Source organism: Podarcis melisellensis, assembly GCF_964234715.1.
Source record: "Podarcis melisellensis genome assembly, chromosome: 1".
Classification (NCBI taxonomy): Eukaryota; Metazoa; Chordata; class Lepidosauria; order Squamata; family Lacertidae; genus Podarcis; species Podarcis melisellensis.
Genome location: NC_138528.1, coordinates 132,425,179 through 132,444,264, shown reverse-complemented (window position 1 = coordinate 132,444,264; position 19,086 = coordinate 132,425,179). Strand labels below are relative to the sequence as shown.

Genomic DNA, 19,086 nt, shown 5'->3' with positions numbered 1-19,086 from the left:
TTAGTTGACTCATGTTGGAAGCCAGGCAGGAGGTGTTGGGGAAATGTCAGTTGTCTGCCATGAGGAAGAGGCATGCTCAAACCATTCCTATGGCAACAGGGATGCAAGTCCACCCTACTACAAGAAGTGACTTGATGAGAAGTGTGTGGAATAGTCAAGCCATGCTGGTGGCTGGGCTGGGCAGGAGGAGGTGGGGAAGTTGTCTGCCATGGGTTCCTCTGTCTCACTAAACTGGAATTTCTTAAGGAACTTTGAGAGAGGAACTAGTGGCATGTACAACATTGTGGCATTGTTTAAGGGCAGAAAGCTGTGCAGTTGAGAATAACTTTCCTGGGGCTGCTTGACAAATCTGATCTTTTCAGATTTCAGTGATGGGTCCTTAACTCCCAGATTAATCCGCGGATTGGATTTCTCACTTCTCTGAATTGTTGGAATGCAGTTATTGGCATATAATATATGTATGTTGTTGGCATCCGCCTGTTTCAAGAGACAGTGGAGTGCACTTCTGTGGAGTGAAGTCACATTGTTGTGTTAACAGCACCGAAGTGACCTCCCCAGAGCGCAAGCCTGGGCAGTGTGTATGGAGGTCCTGGGCTGCCCAGTTGAGTGTGTAGTGTTCCCTCCTCTGCTTGCTCTACTCAGATCTCTGATGTTGTTTAAAATATCTATTTTCCTCTCAATGTCACCCTTGGCTTGCTGTACTCAAACTTCTGCCATTGTCTGAAATCACCATTTTCCTCTGTGTCTGAGATAAAAACCTATTTGTAATACAACCCTCATGAAAAACTAAGGCTGCAGTACCCTGGTTCCCAGAAGAGTGTCCCAAGGGCTACAGGATGGTTCAGAAGTTCCTCCCAAAGGGCAGAACCAGAGTTCCACCCTCAGAGACAGAGATCTGACCCCCAAAGTCCCTCCCCACTGCCATGGAAACCTCCACAGCCCTTCCCTTACTGAGTTAGAGTTCTTCCCATTACTCCAACATATAACCTCCCAAAAGGAGAGAGGCTATATACTCCAGCTCTAGATTTAAAAGTGTTGCTGTCTAATTCCAAAGTATAGTGCACAAGCCCTGTGGTTCAGAAACTTCCTTTATTGAAAGGGAGATAGTAGTGTCATAGAATCATAAAGTTGGAACGGACTCCAAGTCCAAGGGTTATCCAGTCCAACCCCCTGCAATGAAGGAATCCCAACCAAAGCGTCCATGACAGGTGGCCATCCAACCTCTGCTTAAAAATCCCCAGTGAAGGAGATTCCACATTTCGAAGGAGTCTATTCCACTGTTGAACAGCCCTTACAAGCCAGAAAGTTCTTCCTGATGTTTAGTTGGAATCTCCTTTGTACAGATGTGATTCACAAGTCTTTTTGACTGCTACTCCCAATTAGTTCACACTGAGACAGAACAGGGATGGGTAAGCAGTGGTCCTACAAATGTTGTTGGAGTCCAGCTCACTTAACCAGCATGATCAATGGTCATGTTGGTCCAGTGGTCTGACAACATCTGGAGGGCCACAGGTTACCCTTTCCTGGAGCAAAGTCAAACAGGCTGGTGAACAGAACCAGGGCATAGAATCTGGATGGAGAAGAAGATCCCATGGAAAAAAATATGGGATCAGGTGCACTCACCTGAGGATTGCAGAGCAGGGTTCATGAGGGAACTAAAATTTAGAAGCTAGTGAGCTGTCAGAAAACTGGGGAAGAAACTGTATGTTGTATTGGTTTTAAAGCCATTGTTTCCCTTTTGTAAGAATGAAATCAAATTGTATTAAAATACCGGTAGTTCATCTTTTCACAAAAACTCTTGGCTTTCCCTCTCGTCCTCATCTCTTACTCACTTTTTCTGATCCCCTTCAGAACTTCCGCACTCATAAGGCTCTATATGATTATTTATTTCATTTAGATGATTTATTTACCACCCTTTGTAGAAGCCACAGGGCAATTTGCAAAGCAAACAGATAAAATGCATAAAATCATGCAATCCTGTAAAAACACATAGCAGCAAATCACTATATTGGCCATAATTATTCTGAGAAGCTGTTTCATAATTTCACAACTCTAATAATTGTGTTTCTACCACAAGTCTTTGAAAGATCAGTGTTTCTTCATCCTGAATTTAGTTCCCTTTCACCCACCACCTATCCCCTCTTAAAATAACATTTTCTGATGCAAACCAATCTCTTTTAAAGAGTCAGTAGATAAAGCCTTTTGAAAATGTTTTTTGTTTTTTTTCAAAATCAGTGTGAAGAATGAAATTCTTTAGAATTAATAATGAGGGCCTCAAGTTCAGATGGTGGACGTCATTTGCTGCTTTGCATCTAGCCCAGGGAATGATACCCATTAGTCTTCATCACATTTCTTTCAGAAAACAAACACACAAAAACCTCTGTCAAGAGTTCAGTTTTTTAGGTGAAGCCTCATTCTTTCCTTTGTAGTAATATTCTTTCAATATACTGAAAAACATGGAAAGTGTTCTGTTAATTTGTGAATATTATGTTGTCTGGGAAAGCTCACCATACTACTACTATTGAGGTTATGTTTAAATCCAAGTCAGGCATTGAAATGTTTTTTGGGTGAGCATGGAAAGAACTACAAGTAAGATTTTGTATCCACATTTACCAGTACTTTACAACTATGTTGCCTTTAGAGTTATCAGATCTCCAGGTCTGAGCTGAGATATCCAGGTTTGCCTGGTCCCCTCCAGCAAGTAGGTAAAGGGCTCAAATTTCAAGGTAGGTGAAAGCATATTTTAAAACACTTTTTAAATCAGAAAGACTGCTCTGTGTGCATTTTGCAAGCTTCAACCTAGCAGGAGCCAGCTGCAAATTACCGGTATTGCATAGATTCTCCAGGCGTTTTACCTCTCCTTAAGGGCTGTGGTGGGAGGGAACACAGAGAAAGAAGGAAAACTAGGCTGGGCTCAAGAGGAGGAGGAGTTTATGCAGACATATGCATGCCCGGAACAAGGTGTGGTGCTTCAGAAGCAGGCAGAGCATATGAAATGCTGACAGACAGGGGTGGAGACTGAACTGGAGGAGGCATTTATTTTCAGCACTGGATCAGGGCGCCTGCTGAGTTGCTAGAGCATGAGCCTCATGCTGGGCAAAAGATTCCTGAATTGCGGAGGTTCGACTAGATTACCCTTGTGGTCCCTTCCATTCTATGATGTCAGGGGGGAACCAGATGAGGTAGGGTTTGCCTTGGAAGCAGATGGAAAGAAGACCCTGGATTGGTTCCCAATTGCATCCCACCATTTCCCCCCTTTTGCCTCTAGGACAGCTCCCCAATTCCCCCCACAAAAATTAATTCAGTTGGGAACCCTAGGAATGGGGATAAGACATCACTTTGGATATGGAAAATAATGGAGTGGTTGAAGTGGGGGAAAGCATATGTAAGAAAAATCGGGTTGTACAACCTAAAATCTGGATTGAAGATGGAACCTCCTGATCTCAGGTTTGGGCCCTGAAACCTCAAGGTCTGGGATGCTTCTGACCTGGCAACCTAGTTGCCTCCATAGGTTATTGTTGTGCTAAGTCTAAATTCATTCAGTACTAGCAATTTCATATGTTTAATAGCTATTCAGTATGCCCATTCATGGATCACTGCCTTGCTGTGGCGAAGGGGCTTGAATAACTCAGAGAAGCTATGAACTATGCCGAGCAGGGCACCCAAGATGAACAGGTCATAGTGGAGAGTTTTAGCCAAAAGTGATCCACCTGGAGCAGGAACCAGCAAGCCACTCCAGTATCCCTGCCAAGAAAACTCCATGGACAAAGACAACAGGCATATAAAAGTTATGACACTGGAAGATGAGCCCCTCAGGTTGGAAGGCGTCCAACATGCTACTGAGGAAGAGCGGAGGACAAGTCCAAGTAGATTCAGAGCTGATGAAGCGGCTGGACCAAAGCTGAAAGGATGCTCAGTTGCGTATATGCCTGGAAGCGAAAGGAAAAGTCCAATGCTGTAAAGAAAAATATTGCATAGGAACCTGCAATGTAAGAACCATGAACCTGGGTAAGTTGGATGTGGTCAAAAATGAGATGGCAAGAATAAATATTGACATCCTGGGCTTCAGTGAACTAAAATGGACGGGAATGGGCAAATTCAGTTCAGATGACCATCATATCTACTACTGTGGGCAAGAAACCTGTAAAAGAAGAAATGTAGTGGCCCTCATAGTCAACAAAAGAGTGGTGAAAGCTGTACTGGGATGCAATCTCAAAAATGATAGAATGATCTCGATACGAATCCAAGGCAGACCTTTTAACATCACAGTAATCCAAGTTTATGCACCAACTACTGGTGCTGGAGAAACTGAAATTGACCAATTCTATGAAGACTTACAACACCTTATAGAAGTGACACCAAAGAAGGATGTTCTTCTCATTATAGGGGATTGGAATGCTAAAGTAGGGAATCAAGAGATAAAAGGAACAACTGGCAAGTTTGGCCTTGGAGATCAAAACGAAGCAGGGCAAAGGCTAATAGAATTCTGTCAAGAGAACAAGCTGGTCATCACAAATACGCTTTTCCAACAACACAAGAGATGACTCTACACATGGACATCACCAGATAGGCAGCATCGAAATCAGATTGATTATATTCTCTGCAGCCAAAGATGGAGAAGCTCTATACAGTCAGCAAAAACAAGACCTGGAGCTGACTGTGGCTCAGATCATCAGCTTCTTATAGCAAAATTCAAGCTTAAACTGAAGAAAGTAGGAAAAACCACTGGGCCGGTAAGATACAATCTAAGTCAAATTCCTTATGAATACACAGTGGAAGTGAGGAACAGGTTTAAGGATTTAGATTTGGTGGACAGAGTGCCTGAAGAACTATGGATGGAGGCTCGTAACATTATACAGGAGGCAGCAACTAAAACCATCCCAATGAAAAGGAAATGCAAGAAAGCAAAGTGGCTGTCCAACGAGGCCTTACAAATAGCGGGGGAGAGAAGGCAAACAAAATGTGAGGGAGATAGTGAAAGATACAGGAAATTGAATGTAGATTTCCAAAAAATAGCAAGGAGAGATAAGAAGGCCTTCTTAAACGAGCAATGCAAAGAAATAGAGGAAAACAATAGAACGGGAAAAACCAGAGATCTGTTCAAGAAAATTGGAGATATGAAAGGAACATTTCGTACAAAGATTTCCATAATAAAAGACAAAAGTGGAAAGGACCTAACAGAAGCAGAAGACATCAAGAAGAGGTGGCAAGAATACACAAAGGAATTATACCAGAAAGATATGGATGTCTCGTACACTCCAGGTAGTGTGGTTGCTGACCTTTAGCCAGACATCCTGGAGAGTGAAGTCAAATGGGCCTTAGAAAGCACTGCAAATAACAAGGCCAGTGGAAGTGATGATATTCCAGCTGAACTATTTAAAATTTTAAAAGATGATGCTGTTAAGGTGCTACACTCAATATGCCAGCAAGCTTGGAAAACTCAGCAGTGGCCAGAGGATTGGAGAAGATCAGTCTACATTCCAATCCCAAAGAAGGGCAGTGCCAAGGAATGCTCCAACTACCGCACAATTGCACTCATTTCACATGCTAGCAAGGTTATGCTTAAAATTCTACAAGGTAGGCTCAAGCAGTATGTGGACCGAGAACTCCCAGAAGTGCAAGCTGGATTTAGAAGAGGCAGAGGAACCAGAGACCAAATTGCAAACATGCGCTGGATTATGGAGAAAGCTAGAGAGTTCCAGAAAGACATCTACTTCTGCTTCATTGACTATGCAAAAGCCTTTGACTGTGTTGACCACAGCAAACTATGGCAAGTTCTTAAAGAAATGGGAGTGCCTGATCACCTCATCTGTCTCCTGAGTAATCTCTATGTGGGACAAGAAGCTACAGTTAGAACTGGATATGGAACAACTGATTGGTTCAAAATTGGGAAAGGAGTACGGCAAGGTTGTATATTGTCTCCCTGCTTATTTAACATATGCAGAATTCATCATGTGAAAGGCTGGGCTGGATGAATCCTATTCCGGAATTAAGATTGCCGGAAGAAATATCAACAACCTCAGATATGCAGATGACACAACCCTGATGGCAGAAAGTGAGGAGGAATTAAAGAACCTTTTAATGAGGGTGAAAGAGGGGAGCGCAAAATATGGTTTGAAGCTCAACATCAAAAAAACGAAGATCGTGGCCACTGGGCCAATCACCACCTGGCAAATAGAAGGGGAAGAAATGGAGGCAGTGAGAGATTTTACTTTTTTGGGCTTCATGATCACTGCAGATGGTGATAGCAGCCATGAAATTAAAAGACGCCTGCTTCTTGGGAGAAAAGCAATGACAAACCTAGACAGCATCTTAAAAAGCAGAGACATCACCTTGCCAACAAAGGTCTGTATAGTTAAAGCTCTGGTTTTCCCAGTAGTGATGTATGGAAGTGAGAGCTGGACCATCAAGAAGGCTGATCGCTGAAGAATGGATGCTTTTGAATTCTGGTGCTGGAGGAGACTCTTGAGAGTCCCATGGACTGCAAGAAGATCAAACACATCCATTCTTAAGGAACTTAGCCCTGAGTGCTCACTGGAAGGATAGATCGTGAAGCTGAGGCTCCAGTACTTTGGCCACCTCATGAGAAGAGAAGACTCTCTGGAAAAGACCCTGATGCTGGGAAAGATGGAGGGCACAAGGAGAAGGGGGCGACAGAGGACAAGATGGTTATACAGTGTTCTCGAAGCTACCAGCATGAGTTTGACCAAACTGCGGGAGGCAGTGGAAGACAGGAATGCCTGGCGTGCTCTGGTCCATGGGGTCACGAAGAGTTGGACACGACTAAACGACTAAACAACAAATGGCTTAACATCACTCCTTTTTGGCACGGTTTGGGGTTTCTTCTAGCACTTCAAGGGTTGCATTCTGTGCATGCCGATGGCCTGTTAGAGGATGTACATGGAGAACACTGTCCGGGCTCATACACCTCAGGGCTGGAAATCCTCAGGGACTGCTTGCCTCCCCCTGCAATGGCCATATGTCAAAGTAATTATGAGAATAGCCCGTTTAGGTGATGTGTGATTCGTAATACCAGTGTCACCAAGGTAAGGAAGGCATTAAGTATTGGAGCTTGCAGTTTGTGGATAAGCCAAGTACTAATGAGATATATTGTTGGGCCTCAATTCCAACCATGTATATAATAAACAGGAGTAATTCTGTCATATCTCCATGCTGAATGAGATAACAAATATAAATTACCTGGCTCAGCACTACATAAATGGTTAATAATAATGAAAGTTACTAGCACCTCATTAATAATATCAGGAATGCTTTCTTCTGCATTTAATTAGAATTTTTATCTCATCTTAAACTGATGAAATATATGCTTTCATGTTGCCTCTGAATGGGTTAGGATTTTTATATTCTCTCGGTCGTAGTAATAAGACAACTGTAAATCATAGTCCTCCCTTGGTATTACATTTTCACCTTTATGTCCCTGCATGCTTAGTATTACAGGTTGGTTCCTTTTTAGTTTTCAGTATTTACAGAGGGCTCACATATCCGTCCTATAGGGCTGGACATATGCTGCCCCTGCTCGGTGGTATGCCTGCCACGTCCAGTAATGGCTCAGCCCAGGACAGGATAGGGGGAGGTGGGGGAGGAAGAAAAATTTAAAATGCCAGCAAATGAGGCCCACTCCCATGTCCTTGAAATTGCCACCACTGCCCACCAACCTGAGGATCTGGTGGAGATCACTGACGTCTGGTGGTCATCAATGTGCATGGATTAAAAATTTATATTTTTGTGCCCTCCCATGTGGCCACAAGGGAGCTAATAGACTGGACTTACACCATCTCTTTAAAAGGTACTGCAGAAGTACCGTATGTTTTAAATGATTTGGTTACCTATCGTTGCACCCCACCCAAATCTCTGAGCAATGCAAGATTCCAGGGGTTCCAGGCGCTTACCCAGCGTGTCTTTATGATATATGGTTTAGTTACACATATATACACCCTGAGTCTACAGTGGAGGGGCTCACAGCATCAGTATCCCCAAATGAGATCAGCCATTGCGCTCTCTCTGTGTCTTTTCCCAGCTTGCTATTTTACATCTAGCTCACATCGCAGTGAACACTGTTCTGCAACTCAGGCTCTGTCCTTCTGTCTGAGAGCTAGAGGAGGGGCCCCATCCATTTACCATCTGACACAGAGCCCCCTTTCCTTGGTTCTCTTAACAGCCTATCACCCAGGTGATTACCTCATCAGGAAGCTAGCCTGGCTTGATTAACTTTGAGCATTTGCTAGGACCATCGGTGTCTGGCATCCACAAACTCATAACAATAGTTTAATTTCATTTTTCTATGTTTAATGAGAACAAATAAACATGAGAAAAATAAAAGGACTATATGCTAAGAACTTAGATTATAATTGCAAACCAAAAATTAACTGGGGTTTTTTTCCTAGAGAGGATACCTAAAATTGAGTAAAATCTTTTGTAAGCTTAAATGTAATCAGTGTATTTGTCTGCATATTGTTGTTTACATAATTTTAATTATATCTCCAATTTATTTTGAGCATAGAATTTAGAAGATTTGCACTGAACTTCTGCTTCTGTTACTCAGAATATGACCAACAAAGCTTGAACTCTGCTAGTTACAAATTTCTGGATGTAAATGGCTATAATTTATTTTATGTTTCCCAGATATCAGTCTTGCATCTTGTGACTAAGTTTTCATATTATTTGGAATGCATAATATGTGTCCTTTGTATATATGCCTACTTGGAAGTGAACTGTATTGAACTCAGGCTTCCTTCTCAGAAGACTTGCATAGGATTGTGTAGTAAATTTTCCTTCAGTTTCCTACTGATGTCAATAGCACTCCTAACCTATATGCAACTCATCATTTTCTAAGTTTGAATCTGGGAGAGGTCCAGAATTCTCAATGCTGTCTTGGAACCCTTCTGATGGGCAAAATGCTGAATATCCATCTGAAGATTAATCTTGTCCTTTAAAATAAGATCATTTTCTTTCTTTCTTCATGCAAATGTTCCCTTACAAAACTGAGTACTTCCTTCAGATAATTACTGCATCCAGCTCAGCCTCACACAGTACTTCATAAAATGATTCTCCGTTTCATACAGGCTTTTGGGTGTTGAATGACAGGCCCTTGGCTTTTCTGCTTGTTAGATTAACATCAGAAAGGGGAATTTGCATCTGGCCGATTGGCCTTTAGTCATCGAATCAGCAAATGGAGCTAATGTTGAATAATAATGGGAGAGCTTGCTTCCATGTACTCCAGGACACACAGTATTTCATGTAGTATGCAGCTCACAGGAGCAAAATCACAAAAGCCATTTAAAACTGAATGCATCTTATTCATCATGTCAGTGGAGGTTATCATTATATGTTCCAGAGCGTTTATGATTTTCAGAATCAAAATGATGCAGTTGCCTATTGGACTGAGGATTTTACTGACACTGTTTTGAATACTAGACATGTAAATGCTTTTCTTTTAAAGGCCAATCTTCAGTTCAGATAGCTATATTTCTAGTGTTCCATAAAATGGATTGTGAGGGTGAAAATGACTGAATATGCATTATGGTTACAGTGAGAAACATGTAGAACCCAGTATCTCTTCTTTTTTGGTCATGCTGTCTTCGTTTGTTTTTCTACCTGGGAGTAAGTTTCATTGAATTCAGTTAACCTTACTTAGAGCAGATCTGCAGAGAATTTCAATGAAAACCATATTTTTTTCTGTTTTTTTAAAAAGTAGACCCAAATGTGTGTGTTCAGATAATTAGATCACTTCTGCAAGGATCCAGTGAGACTGCTTATGTGACTTAAGAGCAGAACTATACAATCACAAGGCAGACATGGCCTTCAGAAGCAGAGGTGGGCTTGGGCAGTGCAGTCGGTTCTGTTGCATTGGGTTACACTACAGGCTGCCGCTGCCGCAGGGCTTTGCAACTATAACATAGTGAATTGAGCAGAACAGAAGGCGAGAGACGCCTTGCACAGAGCGCCACTGAAATTTCAAAGACCAAAGACTGCCACTGTCAAAAGGCAGAGGTGTAGGGCACTTGCAGAAGAGCATTGGCAGGTGGGGGAGAGGTGATTAACCCTTTCCCCCAGAATAAGAATTCTCTCCAGAAAACACCCCTCCCTCACCCTAGCATTGCTATTACCCAGTGGTGCAGTGCTAAATGGCAAAGTGAAGGCATTCTGAAAACTACTGCGTGCTGCAAAGAGGTTTGAAAATAGCTTGCCAATGGCACCAGTGAAGGCTGTTTTCATTACTAATGTCCATGAAGATCACCCCTTGCCAACCTACCATGCTCCCCACCAAGCTCTGTGTGTGGTGTTCTTTTATGTGTGAGAGAGAGACATGGACGTAGCTATCTGCGACATGATTGGTCTGTTCGTTAAGTATTTTTATTTATTTACTTGATTTAGGGGGAGCAGCTACATTCTCTGCCGTGCACTTGGCTGTGCTCATGGAGAGTGAGGGTAGAGTCGACATACTGATGCTTGTTTGGACCCTGCTTATCATTAGCTTATGGTTCTTAGAGGGTTGGGAATACAGCCCTCAGTCCAGAAAATATTCCCCTCATTGCTGTGGAGTTTATTTGTTAGGAGTAGTAGGAGCACTTTCTTGCAGACAAAAATAAAAAAGCTTAGCTTGCAGATAGTGGTGCTTCAATTCCTTGGTGTTTACAAGGCTTAAGTTTTCCATTTTAACAAGACAGCTGGAATAGAGAGCAGTGCAATGGGCGGGAGAGCATACAAGAGCACACACAACACAATAGATCTGGAGGTGCCATTCTTAAGATAAAAATGTTTGGATTCTGACATCTCAGACTCAAGACCATCAGAACAACTGCCTGCCCTGATTATTGGGAGTTGGTTACATGCCTGTTATATGTCATGGGATTTCAGAGCATTACATTAATGTCACTACTTTTCCTTATTCTAGCTGCTTATTCCCAGAGCCAATTAAAATGCAAACGGGGGAATTTAAAAGCCTGAGCATTGATAGCAGGCAGCAAGGCAAGTAAGCAATAGGGCAAGTGCTGAAACACGGCTGCTTAATGTGCACACGTTGACAAATAAATGGATTGCTAAAAATCTTTATAAGCTTTCCCTCTCATCAGCTGTTAAATCCATTGATGCTGTGCACTTTTGATTTAATAAGTACGCCACTTTTCAGTAATGATTCTTTGCTACATTTCGCGTTAAAATAGGTTGCTATCATCCCATGGGCATAGCTAAGGGGGCAGGGGGCAGCTGCTCCCCTAAATCAAAATCAATACAAATCAATACAAATCTGAGGTTCTGCCCCCCCCCCAACAAAAGCCTGCTGCCCAACAAAAGCCTAACCCTCCTTCCACAAAAATCCTGGCTACACCCATGTATCATCACTTGCCTTTTTCAGGAGCAGAGACAAACAATCATCCTACAAGCAATTGTCATAAAAGGTATATAGTTAGCATGTGCTTTGGCGGGTGCCAGAAAATCAAATTGTATTTAATTTAGAAGGACTAGTGATCTATCACATATCTTCTTCTTTTTCTTCTTTGGCGATCACTTGTAGCCGAGTAAGATCATCTTCCATAAACACGGTTTTAACAGTGGGTTCGTAAGTGACTGTGGAGGCCAATTCTGGATCCACATGTCCCTTCCACAGTGGGGACATAGGTTTCCGGCCGGGAGTTGATCACGGTTAGGGTTTGCCAAGCAAGCCTTCCTCTTAGCACATTTCTTCCTTGTATCCTGAGTTTGAGTGTCTTCAAAGCCCATGACACCTTTGGTAAAGGCTGTTCTCCAATTGGAGCACTCGCAGGCCAGTGTTTCCCAGTTGTCGCTGGCATGGTTTATTATCTGGCATGGTTTGCCAAATAATGCTAGAAGGCATTTCTAACATATTGAATGACACCTGCTGCTGGGCAGATTAAGCAGAGTTCTGCCTCTTCTCCAGGTGAAGGAGCCAACCTGCCTTTCATACTTGCCCTTCCTAATGTCAGAGTAGGGCCTGACCTAAGCTCTAGAGTTCTGTCTTTTTTTGCTTTCTATTCATGTGTGTTTGACTTTTGCCTTTCTTTTCACCTTGTATTCTCCTTTTATTGTGCGCGTGTTTAGACTTCTGTTCCTCTCCAGGTTTTTGGTTTCTCATTGTTCTCACTTTGTTGGTTGGCTTTCCCCCCTCTGTTCCCCTCTCTCCACTGTTAAAGTTGTGCTGAATACATGGATGCACTTACATATATGCTGGACTCTCCCATTGATACCGCTGAACCTGGAAGTGCTTCATTGACTGTAGCCCTCTTCAGGCATCCAGGAGTTGGGGTTAACGGTAGAGATGTGCAGGCTAGCTCCACCCCCCACCCCACCCCACATTGCCCTTTGTCAGTAGGAGGGCAGCTGTCTGAAGAGGGGGGCCTGCTTCTCACTTACGGATGCTCACCACATCAATGTAGAAACCTGCTTATCCAGATTTCTGCATTACACGAGGAGCGTATAGACGTAGAAGTAGGCTCCCCACTCACACATTTGCCCTCCAACTCAGAGGGCAATGGCCATGGGGCACAGAGCTCCCATGCTCATCCCCATGGGCTTTACCTCAATTCTTGAATTTCACGTGTTGCTTTGCCCTGGTTCCTCCAATGCTTGAAAAAGACTTAGATTGTGCTCATTTTCCCTGTTTCATGTTCTCTTGCAAGCCAGCAGTATTTGTGCTTAAGTGAAACTTTCTATATTATTCTACAACCAGTTCCCGAGTCTGTTCCATTACATTCAATTCTTCAAGCTGGGTCTGCTTTGACCATCTACTTGTAGAGATTTAAATGCAAATAAGGCATCTTGTTACGCATCTCTTCAGGTGAAAGCTCCTGTGTGCCCTCTGCTAAAAATGAATCATTAATTCATGGAGACCTTCATGGCCCAAGTGGGAGGCTGCATGAGTCAGTGAACTCATTGGAAACCCTTGTACTCATTGATACAAGGGACTGAGTGAAACCAATCTCAAATGCACAGATAAGAAAATATATTTTCTGTCTTCACCACCCCTGTCCCAAATAAAAACAGTCATGCTGTTTGTCAGCTGGGAGAAAAGACTGCAGAAGATTTTATAAGAGTGTATAATAACAGAAATGTTTGGGTGCCTCAGTATTAACCATATTATGGAAGGTACTATTCTCCTAGACTGGAGTGTAAGTGTATGGGGGGGAGGGGAGACATAGTGCCTCTGGTAGGGGACACGTCATGCTCCTTCTGGGGTTGTTGCTCCACCTTTGGTCCCCATCCTGTACTCAGGTCTCACCTGTGGCTTCTAGAAGCTGTCAGCATGTGACAGTGGCTTCCACTGGCCTGCTAGACAAGGTGAGGATAGCTGATGGGTCTCAAACCCTAGGTGAGTTAGGGACTTTCCTTGCATGTGAAGACAGTCTCCAGTGGACTGAGCAGATGAGACTGCCTGTTCTTGAGGGGGCTACACTCCTTCTTAAGGAGCAGGTACGCAGCTTGGGGATGCTCCTAGATCCACTGCTGTAGCTTGAGGCCCAGGTGGCCTCAGTGGCGTGGAGTGCCTTCTGTCAGCTGCAGCTGGTGGCCCTGCCATGCCCCTATCTGGATAGGGCTAACCTCTAAGTTGGATTGCTAAAATGCATTGTACGTGGGACTGCCTTTGAAGACAGTGCAGAAACTTCAGCTGGTGCAATTCAGTGGTCAGATTATTCACCAGAACAAGGTGGTTTGAACATATAATGCCAATTCATTTCCAGGCCCAGTTCAAAGTGGTGGAGTTGACCTATAAAGCCTTACACGACTCAGGACCTCAATACCTTAAGGACTGCCTCTCCCCATACGAACCGACCTGGACCCTGGGCTTGTCATCCGAGACCCTTCTTTGTGTCTCAGTCCCTGAGAGGTTCAGAGAGTGGCAACATGAGAATGGGCCTTTTCTGTGATGGCTCCCCCTCTGTGGAATGCTCTCCCTAGGGAGGCTCACTTGGCACCATCGTGACATCTTCGACACCAGGCAAAAACATTCTTCTTTACCAAGGCCTTTGGCTATTAAATCATATATGGTCTGTTAAACTGGAGGGGGTTGTTGTTTTATTATGCTATCTATTATACTTTTTTATTATGTTCATATTATTTTTCTCTGTAATACAGTGGTACCTCGGGTTACAGACGCTTCAGGTTACAGACTCCGCTAACCCAGAAATAGTACCTTGGGTTAAGAACTTTGCTTCAGGATGAGAACAGAAATCACGCGGCAGCAGCGGAAGGCCCCATTAGCTAAAGTGGTGCTTCAGGTTAAGAACAGTTTCAGGCTAAGAACAGACCTCCAGAACAAATTAAGTTCTTAACCCAAGGTACCACTGTATGTGTTTTTAGTGATCCCACTGTCCTGGCATCATTTGATAAAAGGTGGTATATAAATGATGATGATGATATCTGCCTTCTACACAATCATCAAAAGGAGACGTACAATAAAAACAGCAAAAACAAAAACAAACAAAAAACCCCCAGCAGATATATTAAAATTAAACAAAAACAATAAAAAACAGACACTCATGGCTTTCCCTAGCTGGGAAAGTCCACTGGTTTTCCTTCCACATAAAAAACCTAGGAAGGTATGTGAAATAGTTTTATCCTTCACTTATCCCAGTTCTGGTGGTGGGCTTTTGGTATGAAGAAGCATTAGATCACGTGAACCAGCTTACAGTCTGGAGTAGTATAGCCAGCCTAGGCACCTCCTTGCCACCTCCAGCCATAGTTTCCAGGCATGGTTTCAGTTTGCTTCCTTCCAGTGGTTGTTATGTCTGGGTATGTGCAGAACCATTTCCAATATTTCAAAAGGATTAGCTAAAACACCCTTCATTTTAACTTTCCATGTTCTGTGAGTCTACACCGAAGCTTGGGGCAGTGTTTATTTACAATGCTCTCTTTATTATACCAAATAAATTATTAACAGGAAAATAATTGAATATTGAATATACCCTGCCAAGGAAGCCATATTTCACCAAGTTTGTCACATAAGATGCCGCAAGTGTGCATTCTAATTAGCAAAGTGGGCCTAGTAGATTAAATGTATCAAGCTGTTAAGATTCATGATCTATGCTTACTCCAGTAGTGCCAAAAACCAAAAGACATTGTGGAGACGTTTGTTTGTTTATAAACTTCACATGAAATAAAGTTCAAGGCTTAAAAGACCTTTCAGATGTCTTGTAGAGAATCAGGGTAACTTGACATATCAGGGCATGCACACACACAAACGTATGTATGTATGTATGTATGTATGTATGTATGTATAAGGGGTGTGATATTTTACTATGTTTTATATATGCTGTAAGCCGCCCAGAGTGGATGGGAAAACCCAGCCAGATGGGCGGGGTATAAATGTTGTTGTTTGTTTGTTGTTGTTGTTGTGTGTTACGGAGGAGCACATCATGCTCCTTCTGGGGTAGTCTGTCTAACATCTATGTTAACATCTATATGAAGCCGCTGGGAGAGATCATCAGGGGGTTTGGACTGGGTGTCCATCAATATGCAGATGATACCCAGCTCTACCTCTCTTTCAAATCAGAACCAGTGAACGCGATGAAGGTCCTGTGTGAGTGCCTGGAGGCGGTTGGAGGATGGATGGCGGCTAATGGATTGAAGTTGAATACTGACAAGACAGAAGTACTATTTTTGGGGGACAGGGGGTGGGCTGGTGTGGAGGACTCCCTGGTCCTGAATAGGGTAACTGTGCCCCTGAAGGACCAGATGCACAGCCTGGGAGTCATTTTGGACTCACATCTGTCCATGGAGGCACAGGTCAATTCTGTATCCAGGGCAGCTGTCTACCAACTCCACCTGGTACGCAGGCTGAGACCCTACCTGCCCACGGACTGTCTCGCCAGAGTGGTGCATGCTCTAGTTATCTCCCGCTTGGACTACTGCAATGCGCTCAACGTGGGGCTACCTTTGAAGGTGACTTGGAAGCTACAACTAATCCAGAATGCGGCAGCTAGACTGGTGACTGGGGGCGGCGTCCGAGACCACATAACACCGGTCTTGAAAGACCTACATTGGCTCCCAGTACGTTTCGGAGCACAATTCAAAGTGCTGGTGTTGACCTTTAAAGCCCTAAACGGCCTCGGTCCAGTATATCTGAAGGAGTGTCTTCTCCCGCATCGTTCTGCCCGGACGCTGAGGTCCAGTGCCAAGGGCCTTCTGGCGGTTCCCTCATTGCGAGAAGCAAAGCTACAGGGAACCATGCAGAGGGCCTTCTCGGTAATGGCACCCACCCTGTGGAATGCCCTCCCATCAGATGTCAAAGCGATAAATAACTACCTGACATTCAGAAGACATCTTAAGGCAGCCCTGTTCAGGGAAGTTTTTAATCTGTGATATTTTAGTGTATTTTTGGTTTCTATGGAAGCCGCCCAGAGTGGCTGGGGAAACCCAGCCAGATGGGCGGGGTACAAATAATAAATAATTATTATTATTATTATTATTATTATTATTATTATTATTATTAAATTTGGTTACTTAGCTAGTGTATAATTCAGTGGCCAGGTTGCTCACTGGGGCAAGACACTTTACACTGATCTTGGTCCAACTGCACTGGCTACCAGTTAGTTTCAGGGCCCCATTCAAAGTGCTGGTTTTGAGATATAAAGCCCTAAATGGTTCAGGACCACAATACCTCAAGGTCTGCCTCTCTTCATATGAACCTGCCTGGACCCTGAGATCATCTTCTGAGGTCCTGATTCATGTGCCTCCTCCATGGGAGGTTCAGAGAGTGGCAACATGAGAACGGGCCTTTGGAGTAGCTCCCCATCTGTGCAATGCTCTCCCCATGGAGGTTCAACTGGCACCTTGTTTTTATTATACGCCTGAGGGGGGGGGTCAGGTGAAAACATTTCTCTTTAACTTGGCCTTTGGCTGATTGACATCTGATGCCCTTTTAAAATGTGGAAGGGGGGTTATTAGGTTGTCTTTGCTTTTGTTTTTATTATGCATTTTGTGGTTTTTTTATTGCAATTTTATGTTGTGAACCACCCTGACATCTACGGTTATAGGGCAGTATACAAATTTAATAATTAATTCTAATAATAGCATTGATTTTAAGTCTCTGAAAATGGTCATTAGCAGTCTTGTAGCAAGACCCCTCCCCCATCAATACAGCTATTGTATTGTTCTGGCATTTTTTTTACTTGTGTGCCACAAATGTGCTGTTTATTTTTCTCAAATAAAACATTGTTTCACTTTCTAGCAATTGCTCTGAAACTGCATAGAAAGAGGACAACAATTTAACAACTAGGAAAAATGGGCAAGAAATTAACAAGAAGGAGGAAACTGATGGAAAGGAAGTTTTCAGATTATTTTTATACTTGGCGTTATACAAATTCAGCTGTAATTCAGAGAAACAAATTTTACACATCAGTACAATTTCAGAGAGGACGGAAGAATCAGTTAGGTTCTGCAGACCACGTAAAATGACATTTGGCAGTACCCGAGTCCTGTTTATTACAACATTATTTCATATACAATGTTTATTACGATCATTATTATTTCATATACAATGAATGTTTAAATGTCGAAAATTTAAATGTTAATTTTCTTACAGATTTTTGTTGATCCCCCCCCCCCCCCGATTTCCAAAGAAGTTACCTAGTAAAACGTTGTTGGGATGCAATGATTAGTTGGCACTTTTTGCTATCCAGATTTCAAGTTTACTTACACATATTTGGAAGGTCCATAGGAATCAATGTTTATATAACAAGAAGATTATAGGATATTGTACAAGTATTGAGATATAATCTCTTGTAAAGTTTAGTAGTAGAAGAGTGTCTGGAAAAGGGAGGTATTAGGTGAAATTATTTTGATTACTGCTATTTGGTGAGATTAGTTCCTTACCTGCCAATGCATTGTGTCACTTAAAAAAAAACGTTAAGGTCATCAAGTTACTTTAGTTTGAGTGATTTCTTCCTATTTTCCACGTTGATGGGGTGAACTGACAGGAAGCACGGTGCAGAAGAGGACAGAAGCAAAAAGGCATTCAAGAGAGTTCCCCCAAAAAAGGAAATGAAATGTTTAGCCTCATCAGTAGATCAGCAACAAAGAAATCTTTTCTGTTTCTTTAGCATTGGTCTTACTCTTGAAAGTATTTGCATGCCAAGTGGTGTTTGAATATTCTTTAAACAAGCAACAGTTCAGGGTCATAATCCTGAGAATTATTGGAGGCAGGAAAGTCATTCCAGAACTCTGTCAATACAAGCTTATTTTTGACTTGTTTGCTGCTATGATTTTTTCCCAGAAGAAAATATTTAGTGGACAAATGTGGCTGAAACTGCTGCACTGTAGTCTTTTCAAAATTGGAATATCTAAGTAGAATCTGGATCATGATATTGAATGTCCTTGGCTTGTGTGATTTTCTTGACCAATTTTGTTCATTTCAGTCCTTGGTAAGCACAAAGAAAGAGATTATGAGCTTTCATGAAAATACAGCCTGTTCTCTGTGGGAGGTTTCAATTACAAGCTATGACCACAGCCCACATTGGAAACGATTGGACATCCTGGTTGGAATTTTCATTGATTTCCTCTGAAACAAAAACATAAGAAAAAGCAAAGTAATTTCCCTGCAGCATAGGAGGATGCAAATGGGGAGGCAGCTCTGTTATGATATTGAATCTGAAAAGGATGTGGAAATCAAATTTATTTTGGAAACCCAGGTGGTTTTTTTACCCAGTTACTGTTTTTAATGTAGTTTTATATGGCATGTTTCCTTGCTACTCTTTTTCAGTTGTCTAATTTACTGCTTTTTTGGAAACAGTCATTTCAGACATTTTCACTGAAATTGACAAGCAACTTATGAATATAAACAGTCCACACTGCCTGAAGTAGGCAAGTGGCAAGTGGGGAGGAAGCAGTGTGGGATGATGTGCTTGGAGACCTGCCTGCTGCTTGTTCTGTTGTCTCCTCAGGTGAAGACCCTTTGCATTATCCTAGGCTTTTACTGTGTTTGCTCTGAGGATACATAATGGCCTTCCCAGTGAAGGGACAAATTTGCTCTTCCCTTTCTGCCTCCCACGAAGGATGTAAATTGCTTTACTACACAAACAGTTACACTAGACTCAGAAAGGATATATTTGGCCG

The 19,086-nt window shown here is 42.7% G+C and overlaps 1 protein-coding gene across 3 annotated transcripts in view; it reads left to right on the top strand.

Moving 5' to 3' along the window:
• Nucleotides 1-19,086, top strand: part of SPAG16 (sperm associated antigen 16) — a 399,910-nt gene that overhangs the window by 302,033 nt on the left and 78,791 nt on the right. The gene's annotated exons all lie outside the window — the stretch shown is intronic.